Here is a 21071-nt window from a genome sequence, read left to right as displayed (position 1 = left end):
AATGAGCTTTGATAATTTTGGGCCAGTCTTCTATGCTTTCTTTGGGGAGGGGGCATCTGAGGTCAATAAAGACCAAAAGCATGCTACAGATCTCACCAGTTGCTGGGTTTCCTGCTGCAAAAAGTAATACAGGCCAAATATACCTACTTTTCAGGCAATCAGCTTCAGGATTGACAAACCATCCCCACTCCCCCTCCCCACACGCCCCCAGGCCCCATGAGAGTTTATCGCGGTTGGGGCAACAACTTGCAAGGGAGATGTTATATACCACAGGGCTCCTCAGGCACCACTGAATATGGTTGTGCATGGAGTGCTCTGCCGCTGGTGTGGAGTCTGCATTAGAGTAGAAACATAGACGGTATCGGAAGGGAAGTGAAGAGCGTGGGGTAAGGATGGCTCAAGAGCTGGGTGCTGGCCTAAATGAATTACATGTCTGATCTTTGTGTCAGTTCCTAATGTCTCAAATAGTGTCACCTCAGAATATGCTTTTAGTAAAAAATAACTGTGGTGAGTCAGTGGTGGATTTTCCATAGTTTGTGCTGAAATTCTAGGAAGTTAAAGTTCATGCAAGAAAATTAAGTAGTTTCTGAAGTCTAGTCCATGTAGATGTACACAGTCAAATTTTTAAGACATTTATGCCATTATAACACAAGGAGACCTGTAAAATGGCATATTCCTTCTGCTCAGTTTGATGCTCATTGTTTCCTGAAAGGCAGTGAAACAGACTGAAAAGGCTGAGGCTAATACAGCCACCATCCCTGTAATAGCAGAGTTACTTGAACTTCTTTTCTTATCTGATCAGCCTGTTTCAGTACGTTCCATTTCCATATCTATTAATTTTGAATTTCTTATCTGTTAAGTTGCATGTACAATGTAATAGTCCCTGTAATAACAACAATATAGTAGGCGTCAATCAAAATATACAGGAAATGTGAATATGTTCAAAGTCTCTTTTTCTTAAGAAAATATCGATACTAAAAAAAATCACAAAATATATATTAAAAAACTGTCCAGACAAAAGCTATCCATAATACTCTGCTAAAACATTTTAAATATTTTTTTTAACATCACTCTTAGAAGATAGCTTTTTTATGTACACCTTAACTTTTTCTGAGGTTTGGATGAAGATGCTGTGAACTCAAGGCAAAATTAGCAAGTTGCTTCTTGTCCACAGAAGCTACATCCCTAGATACACTATTTAGTACCTTGTGAAACTATTTTCAGTCTAGCCAGCATTCCTGTGGCCCTGACGCTGAACAAGCTTGGTCAGCTACCAGATTTTTACAAGATGAAAGAACAGTTCTTCTGTATACAAATTAATGATTGAAAATAGGAATGAGTCACAGAAAAGCTTTCAGAAATAAGGCTACAGTGAAATGAAATGGAATATCAAAACATTCACTTACATTAGTTTCTGACTATTTTTCTCTGCAAAAATGCCTGCGCAAGAGAGAGAAAAGGTTTGTGAGAGCTAGTGGTAATGCCGTGCCACTAAAAGCATGTGAGCTACTACAGTATTTAAACAGCCTAATTTTTATGAGTGTTTGTGCAGGAGCAGTTATCAGGGGAAAACAAAGTGAAACAGTAGGTGCAATGGGCCAGACAGGTCTGACAGCTCTTGCCACACTCCATCCTCTTCCTGACTGATGAATTTGTATTTTTAGGATATACAGGATTAAGGTCTGTGGGATTCAGGGCTTTCTGTACAGATAAGAGAACTAATTCTTCTGAAAGCAATCCAGTAAGCCAGGTGGAAGTATGAGCAACTCTCTGTGCTTGGGGTCATCAACAAAATAGTTGATGCTTCTGTTAAACTTCTAACGTGATGCCTCACAAAACTCGCGACCTGATACCAGACTGCTGAGCTACTATGCCATAGGGAACATCACTAGCCTTATTTTTACCTTTACCATCCTGATCTTGCTCCCTCAGAGCTTCCCAACTAATGTGAGCTTTCACGTGACCTTGCATATTGACAAAACCTACTTATTAGCATTTCCCTGACACTCAGCCAAAGGGATTCCTTATGTTTGTTATTTCTATCCCATGGGTTTTTATCTCTGGGAATCTAATCAGCCTATGCAGAAACAAGCCTGCTGGAAACAGCTTCTATAGAAAGAGAGGAAGAGACAGAAAGCTAAGCAGGAGATGATCACAAGAAAGCAATGAGGGTTTTGTACATGGAGACAAGCATCTGCAGCTTCTTCACTAAATGACAGGTTCAGGGCAGCTGTGAAACTGCAGAAGGCAGGAAGCCTTGTGTGATTATATCGTGAGCCCACTGAAATACTACAGCCCTTCCTCTCTGAATATCCCTGTCAGTGTCATCTCGAACTGTAAGGTTTTGTTCTTTTCAGAACAGCAAATGAAAAAACAAGCAAAAACCCAATACTTCTGAATCTGTTTAAGATATATTTTCATGTCCGAGATTCTCAGATTTCAGAAGTCAGTGTGTCTTTCAGGGTATTGACCCTATTTAGAAAGGAGACCAGCTTTGACAGAAAGAGTCAAAGTGGCAAATAAAGTCTTTCCTGAAGGGTGTTTTTTTTCCCTCTGTGCTCGTGGCCTTCTGACATTGTGCCAAGGAGTCTGTTGTTTCTACAGTATTCCTACTTACATTTTCTTCTTTTGCACAGAAAGAGTAAGTCTAAAGCTGCAATAAATTTAGAGATGTAGGCTTGTTAGAAAGTCAAGAATTATTGTAATTTATTTTGGAAACAGACTTTATACCTATGGTTTATAATTTAATTTCTATTATTTTAATAGTACTTATAGTATCCAATCATATGTAGTGAAATGGTAATTTGGCACATATTGCAACATAGTTTTGTAAGACATTTTAAAAGTAACATGTCATACCATTGCCACACGTGTCCATTGATTCTTGAAGTGTGTGTCTAAGGTTGAAGTTAAATGTCCATGTATGTCAGTGAGATGTGCACACGCTCAGTACCATGAAAAATTGAGTTGTTTGTCCTAGGGAATGAAATATTTGGATAATAACATTTGAACATTTTGTCCAAAATGCATCATTCTGCATATCATATGTGACTGTATAGTATTAAAATGGGGGGCTTTCCCTAGAAAAACTGAGCAGAAAAGAGAGGTAGGAAAAAAGACTGGGAAGACCTTGCTAACTCTATTGCAGGTTCCGATGTGGCACAGAGTGGAAGAAATTACAAGTATTTGAGGAAAAACACTCATCTCTTTGCACAGTAAAATCAAATAATAAATGGGAACGTGTGATTTATTGGGCACATGCAAGGTAGAGGAGGCCATAAGAGATAAATAAAGTCTGGGTGTGCTCTCCCATAACAATAGCCTCTCTCCATAACCTGCAAAAACTATTGTGAAGGTGAATTCCTTATCTATGCATTTTATTCTTCCCCAGATTGTGGGAACCCCTGGTTTTTATATATATGTAGTAGATGTAGTCCTCTTACTATAAATGGTTGCTACAGTTTCAGAGCTAAGTGTGTGAGTATACAGGGAGATGAGATGCCTGTAGGATGGAAGAGGATTAGTTCTATATTAGCAGAAAACTGAAGAGAGGAATATGAGAGGGAGGTGGGTGAGGAAAGTATAAGAGGAGGTGGAGCACACTGTTAAATTGTAGTTCTGGGGCTGGTCATTGGGTACCCTGCACCTGTGTCATTTGACAAATTCCAGTGATAATTCCTGAATAATTTATTTAAGCAATAAGACTTTGCAGTGCATGTTCAGGTCTACTGTTGGTTAAATGTCATTCAGTAAATGTGCTGCAGGTAAGCCTGCTAGACAGTAACATAAGTCAGTACAGGGGAATTTTTTTAAATTTTTTTTTTTTGTAACCTGTTCCAGGAAGTGTCAGTTCAGCATGTCAAGGAGAAGTGGTAGGGAGGCAAGTTTGAGATTGTCAAGGAGCACAACCAAGTGCAGCTGCCCCAAAGGCTTTTACAAAAATTACCTGCACACTGCTGGCTCTCTGCGTTTAGGAGTAATGGGATTCCTGGCTATAGTGTAGCTAAAGATATGTTCATTACTGAACAGACAAACTAACTGCCTGATAAACAATTTCATGACAAATTTCTTACCTAAATAGCGAGCACTTAAAAAACAAAGCATCTTACCTTTATCTGTATGGGATATTGGGCTACAAAAGCATATGCTAATTAAAAATGTGGGTGGGATGAAAGCCACAGCTTTGGCTGAGAAGCAGAGCAGCTCCAGGAGGACTGGGATGCCACCCTCTTCATGGGATTCATGCTGTCTTTCTACTGGGTCACCAGTGCCTCAAAGACAAATAAAGGGAAATTCTTGCCATGGCTCCATTCCTTTGCACTGTCCCATGTGTGGGCAAGTGCAGAGGAGGCAAAGCACAGCAGCTGCCAGCTCATCTGTGAAGGGGGCTTCCTACATTGGTGTGAACCTCTAAGGAAGCACTGGCTGCCTTTCAGGCTCAGAAGATGCCAGTTATGCATTGCAAAGGAACTATACCTACGGTTCTGTGGGGCCTGGGTCAAGGCTTTTTGATTAGGCACTGGGGAACAAGAGACAGCTAGACACTCTTTAAGGTTATTTGTTTTGAGTAACACTTTCTGCTTACTGATGGAGTTGGCATGGAAACTGAATCAGCACTCATTTTTTAAAAGGATAGTCCATTCAGAGTGAGGTTAGTCATCAGTGGGCAAACCAAAGAGACTCAGGCTGCAGCTGCTAACACTTATGCCTTGCTCGTGAATAGGCAGAATATTCAAAATGGTAGCAGTCATGTTATCCCAACTTCTATGGGAAAAAATGTGCATCTATTGAGAATTATATTATGTGTTTTGGGTGTTGTTTTATTTTTAAAGAGGGGAGAGTTATTTAATTATCTGAAATCCACAATGGAACTTCCTTATTTCTAGAATATGCCTTGTGTTTTTATGGATCAGTTGAATTTAAGGAGTTAACACAGTTCATATAAACAATAGTGCTTGTAATGTTGTGGTGGAAAATGGCATAATACTTTAAGTATTATAGCCTTATAGCTAAGGCTGTAAGCTTAGCACTGGGGATCTGTGAATGTATAGCCAAGATGGAAGCCTACACAGCATGCAGGAAATGGCATTTTCAATTACTTTCCCTTTATTGATGAAAAAATTCAAGATGTGCTTATTTCCATCATATCTTTTTTTCCCCACACATAATGTTAGAAGCAAAGAAACGGCTGCTGGTTTTCTGCACAGCTAGGCTGAGAAAATATTGATGGCTAAATTACTGTTCAGTGGCATTTCATGAAGTGCCTGCTGGCATTCTGTTCTCAGATGCAGAATGATAAATGTATATTTAAATTTGAAAAGTTTAATTTAATCTATAAACTTTGGTTCCTGGCTTTTTGTATCCTCGGAATACAGACAGTACATGCCTTCTTCATTGATACAGGATCTTGTTTACTTTACAGTGACTATTTACATTCAAGCTATAATGCTTTTGCCAAATTGATGAGGGCACTGATTTCTCTTTTCTTTTTCTTTGCCAAACAGATAATCTAAGTGATGCCCTGAAAAAGCTGAAGATAACAACAACTGACAGCACAGCAGATAGCTTGGAGGGATGCTTGGATTGTCTGCTTCAAGCTCTGGCAGAAAACAGTAAGTTGTGTGGATCTTTCAAATTTGAAATTATACAATGAGATCAGTGAATTAAAGTGGAGGTAGTATGATGTGGCAGAAAGACTGACTCAAGCAGTAGGCTGCTGGATTGGCTGTTCTGAGTTTTGGTTTTTTTAACCCATATATCTGTAACATTCAGGTAGCATCAAAGGCAGTGACAGTAAATACCTGGATATTTGGAACAGCATAGTCCAGTCTTTTTTCCAATATGATGAAGTAGCACAATTACTTTTCCAGCTGATCACTCAAGAAACAAAGAACAAGGAAGGACAAATAAGCCTGATGGGATGGGGAGAAGGATATGGGAGCTGCTTCCTAATTCTGGTTAAAAGAGCATAGTTTCCTATTTGTAATATGTTTTTCCTCATACTTCTGATCACATATTTCTTATTTCCAATAGTTTCAATTATCAGAAATAGGCTGGATATCCAAAGATGGTCCAAATTTGACATGTGGTATGTATGATAACAAAAATAACTTAAGAATGGAACAAGATGTCTTTTTCACCAAAAGCAATAGAACGTGTGTCCCCACTTGCAGTAGGCAGAAAGGTATGGTAAATGATTACAGTTTATAAGACTTTTTCAAGTTTAACTTTCTTAGTGCTTTGGATGGTGGCAGAAGAAAAGTCTGTATAAAATTTCAGGTTGAAACACTTGTCAGGATAGATACAAGCCATGATTAGAAGTTCCTTATTAAAAAAAAAAAATACAGTTCTTTGTAAATATCATTGCATTCAAAAGTACATACTATTAATAAGTCTTGTTTCTTTCCTGTGATGATATTCTATAAATTACAGCCTTTTAGCTTAGTTGTAAGGTTGTTAGGTGTAAAATACTTCAAGGGGGTTTTCGCAATAGAATATAAGTACCATCAATGTCAAATCAAATATGGATTGCAACAGTCTTTGCATTTAATCATAATGGGTTTTGCAAGGAGATGACAGCCAGGAAATAATAAAATATTTGTGTTTTAGATCAACCCATTTTTTGAAGATGCTGAATCATTTTTCTTATGGGTTTATTTATCAGGTATATCCAATACTTTAATCCAACTTCCAATTGGATTTGCTGTTTCCTATACTTTTAAGTCCAACACTTAAACAAGAAGTACTAAAAAGAAGATACGAAAAATGGCAAAGTACTTTGTCTAAGTAACAGAGTTTACCATTTTGCCTATGAAGGTCACATAGCTATGTCACAGAACAGGTTTGGCAGATGCAAAATAATTTTGACTAATGTACAGCAAACTTACCGATGCTTCCTTGCAACCAGATGACTCTCTTCTGTCTCAGTCTAGGGCTATGCTCTTCCTTCTGAAATTTTTTCTCTTCTAGTCTCATAGCTGCCAGATCAGACAAGCAGATTATTAGGATTTTGAGGTCTCTCTTTCGGGCAGTTTTACAAAATATAGCTATAATCACGCCACCGTTTACCATGTTCTTTGCATGTAAGTCAGTAACATGAATATAACCCTGCTGAGCTGCCATATGATACACATCTCCACATATTTTCAGTTGCCCAAGATTGAGGGCAGCTAAAAAAACTCACTGAAAATTAGGTGGTTTAGATGAGACAGTTTTTTCAACAGCTTGCTGGTGATTTAGAAGCCTGTATATCAGTTCCCTTTCAAGTGAATTAGATACTTCAATACCTAAGTTTTGCTGTCTCTTTGGACAACACACTTCTCAAGATAGTCTGATGATTTAGGAAGAAAAAAAAGAAATCCTCATAGAAGACACATTTATGCTTTGAAATAAATTTGTGAGAACAGCAATACATTCAAAAGACTTCAGGGATTATGAAGTAAATTGCATATAATGGAGTGATTCAACAAACAGGTATAGAAGCAGTTTTCTACATACTTCAGTCTCTGAGTTATTGGGCTACCAATATGACTGTCCTTCCTTTAACCAAACAACCAATGCATGTCCTTTGTAATAGTTGTCATCTATCCACTTAAGATCCTAATATGGATTTTATTGACTGATTGATTGATTTTTAGTTACAGTGTGTATTATCATATATGTGATATATATATACATGATATCATACAGATATAGGATACACACTGTACCTCTGTGTGCGTAAATTATTCTATAATAATTAGAAATTACATTGTTTATTTAAAACTACATGTTAATTGTAACACAGAAATAATTTAAATAAGATTTCTCATGTAATTATTCTGCTCTCCTTTAGTATATTCCCATGTATATGATTATATTAATGAAGTATACATTCTGATTACAGTTCAGTGAGTCACCATGTTAGAGTAACACTAGAAAAATAAACCATGCAAGGAGAAGAGTGCATTTTAAGAGAATTTTGCAGGACTGTGATTTCATTGTGAATACATGGTGGTGTTATAAGTCACAGTTTTATTAACTTCATTAAGACTTGAACATAAAAATATTATTTTATATAAAATTTATTATATTACTATACATTAACGCAACCCACTACCATCTACTGCCAGACAAAAATAGCAGTTAAACCCAGTATTAATAAAACATTGAGGTTTTTAAATAAAGGAATTAATCATTTCCACAACTTCAGTTTGGGTGTATTGCATTTACATATGAATGTTTCAGAGACCATTACACTGCTTTTAATTACTAACTGCATGTGTGCAGCGTAGGGTTGTGGATGCTGCGGAAACGTAGGTTACATTCCTTAGTCTCTACCAAAACAGTGACAATTATAATTCCATTTACTTTGTATACAATCTTTTAACTTTTCATTAAGTTAAAACATTACAAACTACTTTCTTCACATATTATCTACCATATAGAAAGGGATGGCAAACTTATGATTAATATTGTGGCTTTTAATTTCTTTTTATGTAATCTGCTGATTTTTCTTTTGCTTTCCACATTCCTTCTGACAGATGATCTTTTGACATTCCCAGACAGGCTGTAGTGCCCTGGAACATGATAGCTCCTGTCTGGCTTTATGAGCTATTCTACCATTTGTCACACCAATCATATTAAGTTATATACACACACACGTGCTATACTATACTACACAATCAAATAGTTTGCTGAATGTGATATCTGCTGGTAAATATTTGGCAAGCCAAATTCAGATGGTTTTAGCTACTATTTGTTTAGAGAGAGAGCTGTATAGCCCTTCACATCTGAGACGGGGGTCTGAAAATCCTGCACAGATGGTTTCTTTAGGAGACATCATTTGGGGAGACATATATTCCTATTTATGCAGGTATTTTAGTCCTTATCAGTCACCAGTCCTTCTGGCTGAGGCCAGTCGTATATGGACTAGCTTGATGTCCTAGATAAAACTGAGAACTTTAGTATGAAGGAGACAACAATGACAGAGGAATAAGAGAGAAGCATGCATAAGAAATGCTTTAGAATAATAAGAACGTACCTCATTTTGTGTGGGCTTCCTTCAGCATTCCCAGTGAAGTCAACTGGCATAGCTGGGGACTTTGCACCCATACAGCCTGCAGGAATGAAGACATGCAGTAACATTAGTCTAGATTCCCAGCTGATGTAAATCAGCACATTTCCTTTCACATCTGTGGACCTACCTCATTCATGTAGGCTGAGATTCTGTCCACCTTAATTCTGCAAGGAAAACACAAATGCTTGATCTCTCTCCACCTGCCAGCGTTCACCATCTCTAGATTGCTAAACTTTCCATAATTTATATTTTTAAAGGAGTGCTGTGGTGTGTGATCCATAAGCAATGTTAGCAGCAAAGAAATAGTCAGCCATGCGCTGAATGAAATATTGGCTCTGCTGTGGTGTGTGATCCATAAGCAATGTTAGAAAGAAAGTCAGCCATGCGCTGAATGAAATATTGGCTTCTACTGAATCAGGATGTGAAATTAATGTATCGCATGTGTTTTCTTTTAAAAACTATATATTAAAACAAGTGACTCCATTGTCTGCTCTGTAGAATTTTGATTCTTTCTATATAGACATGATTTGCTATGTTACTGTCAAGAAAGAATTTTGCTGATCTGGAAGCAGACTGTTTACAGTAATATGAAGTGTAGAATGATTATAATAATCAGAAAAGGAAAAAAACAAGGAATTACTTTGTCGGAGAATACGATTCTGATGTTCTGCAGCTTTTTTTGAATTAAAATTTAAAAAACCTCTGAGATTAACGATGTGTTGTAAATGAAATTTATTTTTGTGTTTAATATGTCAGAATTCGTTACATTATAAATTGAGACTTTTTAAAAACGGGTAATTTTCTTCCCCCCACCCTCTGCTAATGAGCTAGAGTAATAAACAGCTTATCTTGTAGCTGTAGTTATGAAAGCTATATATTTCCTCTGATATTTTTGTTAAGTTTCTGTTGTATTTAGCAACATTGTAATTCAAGGGTATTTTGTTGAGTTTTTTTAAATGACAATTTAGAGAGGAACATTTTCTGAAGTGTCTTTTTTCCCCTACCTACAAGTGGTACTGAAAGTTATGTGAAAGATGCAAGGGAGGCATATTTGCTTTCCTGACCAGCAGAAATTCTCAGTGCAAATACTGTAAAAAACTGACAGTATTAAACACCAGCTCCAGTGGCATCATTAGACTTGGTATGTTACTGAATTTTACTATTTTTTGAATAATATAAAACAGCTGAATGTTACAAGATCAAGTTACTTTCTATCTTGGAACCAAAAACCTATCTTGTGAAAAAGAAAACAATTATTGTTTTCAAGAGTTTTGTTCCAAATGCACAGTGTTACATGTTTTACTATCATAATTCAAAGAACATTGTAGTTAGAACTTTGAACTAATTATATGTAGAAAAAGATCTGTGAGACAATTGATAACTTTATTCCTTTTATGATTTTACTGGCTCAGATATTTTCAATTTAAGCCTTAATCAATGGCAGGCTAAACTAACAGAGAAAAATATGATAGCTTAACATATGCTTTGCAGCTTAGAATCTCTATAAACAAACTACTACTCAAAAGAATGAGTAAAACACTTACACACTGGAAAAAAGTATTTTGAAAGATTGTACTCTTGCATTTCTGGAAAGAAGTAGTAAATGCTTTATTTTTTATCTCACGCCCAAAGAAAAATACGGGTATGTACTATTGGGTTTTGTGAATAATAGGTTAATTGTATTGTATGGGGAAATACAACAGAAAACAGTATTTGCCACCATTTTATATCAATGTATACAGATTTACACCTATTAAGAGCCATCTCATAAATATTGTGCCTATCAAAAAAGTGCAGTTATCCCAAGATCCTCAAATAGATGTCGGTGAGAAAGGACTGTCTGAGAAAAAGAAAACAAGAAGGAAATAGAGGCCTTCTGGAAGATAATACTGCAGCAACAACAACAAAAAAAAAAGTTATTGCTAGTCCAGACATGCAGTGTTTCAGATACAAGAGGTTATAGCAGACATAAATAACCCAGTTTTGACAGATGAGAAGTCTGAAAATCTGCTGAGAACATTATTTTTGTCTCTAATATACTCAGTGTAAGAGGCTGAAAATGCCCCCTAATCCCAGCCTTCATTACCTGGCTCTGAAAAATGTCTGACCTGTAACTGAAGTGCAGAGGTTAGCACATGCATTTGAAACATTTTTTTACATACGCTTTTTGGGAAGCTAAGAGTATGAGTTTACAAGCTTATGTGTGAAAATGGTTAAGCAAAATCAGACCAATAAAGATAAGCTGGAGTGAGAGGGTGGGGCACCAATTTTGAAAGGGATTTAGAAATTTTGGAAAGCTCTTACAGTTCAAAGGAGAAGGTTTAAAATAATGCACTTGACATTGAAGATATGGTTGGCTACGATGCCCTATTTTCTATTTGTTAAACTATGCTGATAACTGGTAACTTGAGGAACCATCAAATGACACATGAAAACTTTAAATTTGTGTTTGAAACTGGAAATTTCAGCATTATTCTAAGGCTGCTTTGGCATGTCATTTTTCTCCCCATAACATATTTTGGCTAAATACTGTAGCCATGTTTTGTTTTGGTTTGAATATACTCACTGTGTTGTATCAGAGAAAATAACATTATGCTACAAACTTCCTGAGCAACTGGTAGCAAGCCTGTGCCATCACTTCCTGCTGTTTCAGCTTTATGGTGTTGAGATCATGAGCTCAGCCCTCCTACCTAAAGCTTCTGTTCAGGTTTTCTCTTGAAAGTCACCAGTGGGTTTTGTGAAATGCGTTAGTTCCTATTTGATGGCATCATGGAGGAGGATGTGTTAGCATCTGGAGTGCTTAAGAAAATGTTGGGAATCTGCAAAGACTGCAGATTTCTCAGATTCCTTCATCAGTGATTAAACTTTCCATCCAATGCCCTGAATCTTCTGTAGGCACTTGCTTTCAAAGGCATCTAGTTTTCCATCTTTAATGTTTTGATGGATTTCCAGTTCTCACAACCATATGTTAACACAGAGGTTATATTTGAGTTGGAAATTCTTCATTTTATTCTGTTCTTTATAGCAATGGCTTCCTCATGTTGCTGAATTTAGTTAGTACTCATGCTCTTCCTATACTTGATGTTCCTTTCTCTGATCTTCACTGGCCATATAAGAACAGTTCCTCTACTGGAACTGAAAAACCATGGAGAATTAGAGATAATATTTTGTAATTGTTAAATTCAGGGCTCAACTAAAAAGAAATTCTGCTTCTCTGAAAATTTTAAATGTATTGTTGCTGCTATAAATGCCTTTGATTTTTGGGAAAAAAGCTTTACCTATTTTTATCTATTTCCTTTTTGGACATTTTACCAGTTCTTATTTCTTCATCATGGAGTCAGGTAAGCAGCTATCTGCTTAACTTTTAGCACGTGAGAGTGTCATCTGATTGTAGTGAAATCTTGTACCTCTTTAGTACACACAGAATTAAGCAATAGTAGTTTCATCTTTTGTTTCCATGATTCTCACACATTACTATGAAATTAAAATATGTGCTACCCCCCCAACACAAACATAGAAAAAATTAAGTTGTAGAACCTTTTGTCCTACCGGAGTTATTCTAAGGTATAAACATTACCTGAAATCGCTTTTTTTTTTTTTTCACATTGGCTAGACATTTGAAGCTTACTCCTTTCCCTTTCTGAAGCATGGAGAAAAAACTCCACATTTCACAGCTTGCTCAAGCAATCCTGTCCTTAAACATCACCAAACTAACCTTTCTCTGTTTTGAAGAGACTGTTTGAGCAGAACAAGAGTGAAATGAGATGTAAGAGTAAAATGGAGTAATAATAATTTCATGTGGACTGTGACCAAGTAACAATGCTTTCATAACTGTGAATGCTTGCACAGCATTATAGCTTAAAACAAAACAGTAACCATCTGTAGGCCCTCTTCTGACCCCTCACATGTAGGATTAACTTTTGGATATTGTTGTTTCATAAAAAAAGAGCACTTAGCATCCCCACAGATTTAGTACACATTACTGACAAGTACCCTGTAACAACACAAGCCAGTGCACAAGCACATCAAGGTAGCATAGCACAAGCAAGTGGATAGACAGTGGTACCGATTGGGTCAGTAGTCTGTTAAACCAACTGATAACTAGTAGAATTAAGTCCAATGACAAACTAGTCTGTTAAACCAACTGATAACTAGTAGAAGTCCAATGACAAATAGCATTTTCCTGCTTTGTTATTCCTTTTTGATCTTTAGCATCTCCTTTTCATCTTAGCAGCAGCCTCTCGTCCAGGTGGATTTTTCATCCTTCTCAGGTCTGCGCTCCAGTGATTGCTAGTACATGTCACCCACCTGTGATATGAGGAGGAGGAAGCTACCCATGGATGTATACTCAGACACATGTCTGCATGTTAGTCCTGACACGTAAGTGTCCCAGCCTGTACATTCAAACAAAGCAACAGACATTTGTGGTGTATATCCATGAAAAGGAAATATGTAGATGAAAGCTAAAACATCCTCATCCAAAAAGACAAAAACAAAACAGTATTATTGATAATTGTCTACTGAAATCTATAGTTATCTGCTGAGATTAAAGTATTTTTTAGGAAGATGGTGGCCTTAGCCCATGATAAAGCTTTTACTACTTTGTTATTCCTTGTTTGTCTTGGAAACTATGAAAATATTAAAAGCAGCACTGAGCTACCCATAATACCTTGTACAACTCGTTTTCTTTGCATATTGAAAACGAACTGTTGTCTGTTTAGGAGCTGCTAAGTCTTGATCCAGCTTCTTTGGACGTAAGTGGTACAGGTATAATGTATTTAATGTCTGGTCAAACCAAGAGAGAGAGAGGGAGTAAAAATGAAACTAAGTGGATGAGTAACAAGGAACAAAGTAGTACATAAGATTTTTTAGAGGAAGGAGAAAAATGGAAGAAGAGAAGAACAGATTTAAATACAAAAATTTTGGAAGAAAAAAAGCTAAATGCAGGTACCTAAGCGGCGATGGATGCCATATCTTCATAATTCCCACTGCCTTTTCTAACAGCTGCTTACACTCAGAATCTCTGTTGATTCAGCTCAGTGTATTACTGCAGCACACATTTAGAGCACAGAGTAAAAAGAGTAAAAAGAATATAAAGAAAGGTCCTGATTCTGCCAATATTTACACATATTCTTACCTTTAAGGATGTAGATTCTTATGTTCTGGTAGCCCCACTGAGCTCAAGATGTATATTGTATGTTTAAAGCTATATACACAGCAGAGCATTTCCTTTGTTTTGAGTGACCATCAGTCTTGATTCTTGTATGACAGGAGGCGTCAAGGAAAGTATTCTTCCTTCAAAGATGTATTTCCAGTTTATTTCTTAGTACAGTGTCTTTGCTGAGCATCATATAAACCTGTTTTTTCTTGGTAGCGAATAAAGCTATAAAATTAAAGGAAAAAGCATGACATAAGCATTTAGCTATTGCCATTGGTTTATGTTTTACAACATCTATATTAGTAGAAATTAATATACCATTTAACATAATTGGGAATATTTTGCATGACCAAAAATGATTTTGATTGGCTTATATGCATAAAATCAAGTCTTATGCTCACATAAATGGTGATAATGGATTACAGAGGAAAAAAATTTTGACAGAAACATTTTCGTATAGAAATATAGTTTTGGTGAGAAAATGAAGATAGTACATAAAACCCTGAGGAAGGTTTTATATTCTGCTGCTAGGGAAGGCTTAGGCCTGCTTTTGCACTAGCAAGGGTGAAAACATCTTAGTGGAGATGCAGTTTCCACTGACAAAAACATTCCTTTGCTACAGTTCATTCCTTCCCTTACACCACGTCCCTCAGAAAGTAGCATTACCAACAAAACAGACTTTTATTATTTGTGTAGCTTTTGGCAGTATAGCTGCATCAGCAGTAAGGGTTTGATGGTAGGAAGCCATCAAACCAAAAACCCGCATCTTAGACCACCATACTCATGCAACCGCTTCATCTGTAAGCGAAGTGGCCCAGTAATCCTGATACACTTCCTGTAGTGTTCAATTGAAAACAGATTATGGAGAAGGGCTTATATTAAAAGATACAAGACTTACTTAATAGAAACTCATACAACCAAGAATTTCTAGTCTGCCTCTGATGCAGATAATTTCTTGTAGCAGAGCTAGAGGTTCAAATAGAATTGGGCTAGCTCAGCCAGTTAAACTCATTGCAGTCCATTAAGTTTACCTGAGAAGATTTCTAATAAAATACCTTTCTGAAAGTTGGGGATCCTGATGGATATTTTGATGGAGTTTTGGCTCAAATACTGTGTTATAAAGGGTTCCTCCTTTTGCTGGAGAAAGATGTTTGTTGCATCTTAGCTCATGAAGCTGTTGCCTTTTCATGGTGCTGTATACACATAATCCAGAAATGTTTCATCGTAAGTGCTGTGTATAATATATTATTACAGTATACCTATTTAATTGGAACATACTAAATCAAGGTGACTGCTTTTTATTGGACTGTCTCCCAGTAAACTGGCATATCCTAATGATACTGAATGGTAATCACTGCTGCTTAGTGGGATTATATTTTACATAAATTCCTCTTAATAGTGATGTATTTAGTTAGTGCCAGATAGTTAAATGATGTTTATCCAAGTGTTAAATTCCAAGTGCTATTCATTGAATACACAATGTGCCAAATAAAGATTAAATATTATATATTTTTTCTCCGCAGAAGGCATCAGTGAATAGCAGTTCCAGATAATAGAATTGACAAATTTCTCTATAGACTACATTTTTGAAATGCAATACAAGAAGCAAAGGAAACGGCCTGCCTTTTGAAATGCAGTAGAGAAGCAAAGGAAAAGGCCTGCTTTTTACAAAAAATTGTATTTAGAAATCATGTAATTCACAATTTCAGGTTTAAAATTTCATTCTTGGTTTTGTCTCAGTCCCTTATGACTTACAAATGTGATCTTTTTTAGATTAGCTTTTCCTTAAGCTACTTTGGCAGCAAAACTTTTTAAAAACATCAGTATGAAAAAAATTCCTTGGTACGTAGACATTCTCTTCCAATAAGCACTGGGCAGAATTTGACAGCAGGCATTTGAGCTTGCTTCAGAGCACCCTTAAAGAGATTGCTTAAAAGGAATATGAAACATTTCTTGCATATATAATGGACAGCTTTCAAATCTGATTTGATTTTTTAAATAAATCAAATTTGGAAAAAGGATTTTACGGTATGGGCCTAGTATTTCTGTTATACAGATTGAAAAACTAAAACATGAGGATACTTACAGCTTTCTCCAGTCCTATAATAAGCCCAGTTAGTACAGGTAACAGAGAAGGCAGATTAAAATGTCCCCACAGGCTGAATATAAAATATGAAGATACTAGTGGATGACATTTGTACTAAGATGCCAGACAATGAACTTGGCAGCTGAGGCACTAATATCTTTTAGCAATTGTGCTGCAAAAGCAGTTACCTCCTGCAGCGAGTGAGTCAGAAAGGGGGAGTGGGGGAACTAACGGCTCAGATAAATCCACCAAACTATGCATCATGGCTCTAAACTAGATCCAGTTCAGGAACTCAGGGGTTCTGAGCTGCCTAACTTTAATATTCTGCCTTGTGCTGTGGCATATCCTTTGAAGTATTGATGTGCATATTTCCCTATTGAAAGCAAAGCTGGCATGTATTTTTATTAAATTACTTCATTGGTACCTGCAACGGGCTATTCAACGGTATTGGAACAGGCTGCCCAGGGAAGTGGTTGAGTCACCATCCCTGGCGGTATTTAAAGAACGTGTAGATGTGGTACTTGAGGACATGCTTTAGTGGTGAACTTGGCAATGCCAGGTTTACAGTTGGGCTAGATTATCTTTTCCAACCAAACTATTCTATGAGTCTATGATTCTTCATTAAAAATAGGAACTGAAGTACTTCATTGGTACCTGCAACGGGCTATTCAATGGGTGGGTTTCATCCTGAAATTCACTTTTATTCTTTCGATGTAGCTTTAGAAGAATTTAATCAGTGGGAATCATGCAGCTAGTTGGTTGGTGAATCTGTCTCTCCATCTGTCCTTCCTTTCCTATTAGAGCTGAGATGTTAATTACAAACATCTGTGCACTATCTCTGTGCCTCCTTTCAGAGGAGGCTGAGGGGAGACCTTATCACTCTCTACAACTACCTGAAAGGAGGTTGTAGTGAGGTGGGTGTGGTCTCTTCTCCCAAATAACAAGTGACAGGACAAGAGGAAACCGTCTTAAGTTGTGCCAGGGGAGGTTTAGGCTGGATATTAGGGAAAAATTCTTCACTGAAAGGGTTGTCAAGTATTGGAACAGGCTGCCCAGGGAAGTGGTTGAGTCACCATCCCTGGCGGTATTTAAAGAACGTGTAGATGTGGTACTTGAGGACATGCTTTAGTGGTGAACTTGGCAATGCCAGGTTTACAGTTGGGCTAGATTATCTTTTCCAACCAAACTATTCTATGAGTCTATGATTCTTCATTAAAAATAGGAACTGAAGTTGCCCTGTTGCTGCTGGCAGAGGCAGAACAGACCAAACACCATGATAGAAACATTCACACAGCTAAGGGAGAATCTTCCCTCCCTGCCTCCTAGAGGCAGGATATCCTAGTTGGAAGGATAGGTGAGCAAGCAGACTTTATTTGTGGGGATTTCCCCATGTAAGGGGGAACAGGACAAAAGGAAGTTATATTAATACATTTATTTCTATATATGTATTATTATTAGATTATTTTTGTTCTGTAAAAACAACTCTTGATAATTGGAACAGTCTTTTTGGCTAAGTTATGTTAAGAAAAAGCCTCCTTATCAGTGGTGCATTGTCTGTTGCATGAGAGCATGTAATTTGTTTCACTGAGATTCTTTACAAATCCAGTTTTTGTGCTCTTGTAGTCAGACTAAAATCTCCATTTTGTGGTTTGGAAAATACAGTAGGAGGCTATGGAGAGAGAGCGAGACAAAGCTTCTTGAGGGAGGCCATATATGGAGAGAGCATCAATACTTGCTCTTGGTCACGTGAACTTTTTTTACTGTGATGGTTAGGAGGATGTGCCAGTTAGAAAGATATCCATATCCCTTGCTCCCTTCACTCTCCTCTCTTCTGTCTTCTGAAAGAGCAGATAGAAGGTTCCTTTCATGATATACGTGGCTCATCATTATTTATTCATGTGTTCATCTTTCTCGTTCTGATGAGAATACATGTAGGAGGGACATTATAAAGCCAAGGTAATTTTCTGCAGTAGTTTCAGGAGGTTTATAAGACATCTTTGCAGCTAGGAATACATAAATTTTTCAAAAGAGTACATTGCAAACACGGTTGGCTTAATAAAGAGGACACTCACAAAGCTGCTCATTTACAATTCTGTGGTGTGCCTCATTTCTCATGTAAAGCTCCACAACATGGGAATTATTGCAGTGCTAGCCTTCACTACTGTTTTGATACATCTAATGGTGTAACTTAAATTCATTGTTCACAGAGAACAGGAATGGTGAACCTATAGCTTTCTTCTGCTAGCAAGGGCAAAGTGGTATCACTTCTGAGAGATATGCCTTGTCTTTCCCTTCCCCCTCTCTGCCTTTTCTTTCACTTCAAGGTGGACGAAATGATGCAGAGAGGAGAAAAGAGTAAAATAGATACGAGTGAAATTTCACAGGAAATAGAGCTGAGAGGGAAGAGAGTGTAGAATTGAATTTGAGCCCTCATTGGATTTTTTTTTCCTATAGCGATTTCTGCTACTTAATTAAGCAGTCTGATAGCCATGATGCTTAGCTCTCCAACTCCCTTCTATGGCATTAAGGAATTTCCTGCCCACACCCTTTATTACTCTGACTTCAGCACAGCAAAAACCATGAAAAGTGAAGATATTGACATTTTAGTCACCCAGTTATGACATTAATAAGATTTTGGCACTATGTGATCTAACCTAACCTTTGTTTTGATATCAGGTGATATAAAGAGATACCTGAAGCTGCAGGTTTTACCTTACAGGTTTTTTCCCCCAATTATGCTGCCATGGCATATCAGTGTATTATACTGTGTGCAAAAGGGCTGTTTCTAAAGCAGCATTGTTACAGTCCTACAGTTTTTTGTGCTTTAAGATAAGGGGCAGTGGGTGGGTGGTGCATGCAGACTCAAAGTCAGGCTTTAAAAGAAAGCATTTACAATCCGAACATCACATATAGCAAAAGGATTTTGAAGTGTGGCACCCTGGTGTCAAGCTACCTAGATTGTCAGGTTTCCTTAAGGAACAAACTGAACAGATGCAGTGCTGCTAAAGGAGTTAAATTGGCAAGCATAAGCCAACTTTTTAGCATGTAATTAACGTTGGCTAGAATTTCTTTTTTCTCCATTATAGAAAGCAAGGGAGGAGATTATGTGGTGGAGGTTTTGCCTATAATTTTCTTGCTCCTAGAGAAACATTTGGTTGCTCCATCTACAACTGACAGTATATTGAAACAGCAATTCAATAGACCACAACTGACATAAGTTTTCCAAAATAATTTAGTCTCTAATAATTTACTAGGAAGCCCAGAATGAAACGAGGATGCAGCAGATTCATATCCTTAACAAATAATACATGTTTCATGCATACACACACAGACAGGAAGCCAGGCAGGCCTTCTCCAGCCTCTGAAGAGGACAAATAAAAGGCAAGAATTGAGGGTTGCCTACGCTAAAGCCATTAGCAATTTCTAATACTCAGCAAACCCCAAACTATTTCTCCCAGGCCCAGGCAATGGTATAAGTACCAGCCCTTTGGCAACATTAGTGTGTGATCTTCCAGTCTTAGGTTCTGCAAAAGGAAAACCAAATCATGTTTTTTACAATAACAGTGAAAATACTGCTACATAAATATGACCCTTCATCGTCCTCTTCAAAAGAGTAACACCACACACATGTTTTCCTTGATTTCTGTCCCCATCTATCTTCCTCTGCCTTTTATACAGGACTTGTGTTATATGAAGTTGAGCAAAAAAGAGACAGAAGTGCATGAGCCTTTATGGGCAGGTAGTCTAAATCCATGCTTCCTAAAGACCCAGCCCTAACAACCATGCCACCCTCTGGTTTCAAGTGGAAAAAAACAAAGAAGAAAAGCTTGGCTTGCTTTAGGGCAGTTACTTGCTTTTCAATGGTCTGTGCAGCTGCAGCCCTTTACTGCTACCGTTAGACCTTCAGTGCATCCTGCAGAACAGGGTCTAGAACTGCACACATACATGTGCACAGTCACACGCAAAACTCAGCTCATGTTTTGAAAGTAGCCATGAAGTAATTGTCCCGTTTGGGCATTTCTAAGAAACAGCCAAACTGCTTATTTACCTACAGCTCTGCTGAAATAATCTTCAAAACCTCCAACTTGGTATTTTCTTTTACAACCACATATTTCAACAATTTCTACCTGAACTGTGTGCGCAGTTGACTCCTCAGATGAGTGAAGGGTGGCTGAAGAACTTTGTCTGGACTACCCAGTTTCCACAGGCAACCCTGTGCATCATTTGCCCGTTAAGCCTTCCTCCTTTAAAAGAAGATAAAAAATACTGAGCAAAAATGCTAGATTTAACAAGGCAATTTTAGGTTTATATATAAGACAACTTATTCCAATTAAAATATCTTTCCTTGTGTAAGCATTTCAAAAGCCCACCAAAAAGATTGTTTTTCTGTAACTAAAATGTCTGCCAATTACATATATCTTAGGAAATTTATTTTTATATTTCAGCACATTCTTTTTTTTCCATCTTTTTGTTAGAACTTTAATGTGATGAACATAGAATCCCTGGGAAAAAAAAAAAAGGATTTATTCTGCAAGTACAAAACAGGACAATTTAGAGTAATGTGCATGTGGATGTAACAGTAATTTTATTGGCACATTCCCTTATGATGCCTTATATGGAGGATATACTATAAACTGCCAGCAAGAATTTAATGTCATACTGTCATATCTCTGTTTTGACACTGCAATAATTTGTATATTACACCAAGTGTAAATTATAAATGTTCTGCAGAGAAAGCACATTGTGGGCTGTGTAGTTAGTAGCTATAT

The sequence above is a fragment of the Antrostomus carolinensis genome, unplaced genomic scaffold (genome assembly GCF_000700745.2).
Source record: "Antrostomus carolinensis isolate BGI_N321 unplaced genomic scaffold, ASM70074v2 scaffold1070, whole genome shotgun sequence".
Lineage (NCBI taxonomy): Eukaryota > Metazoa > Chordata > Aves > Caprimulgiformes > Caprimulgidae > Antrostomus > Antrostomus carolinensis.
Note: the sequence above shows the minus strand (reverse complement) of the source record.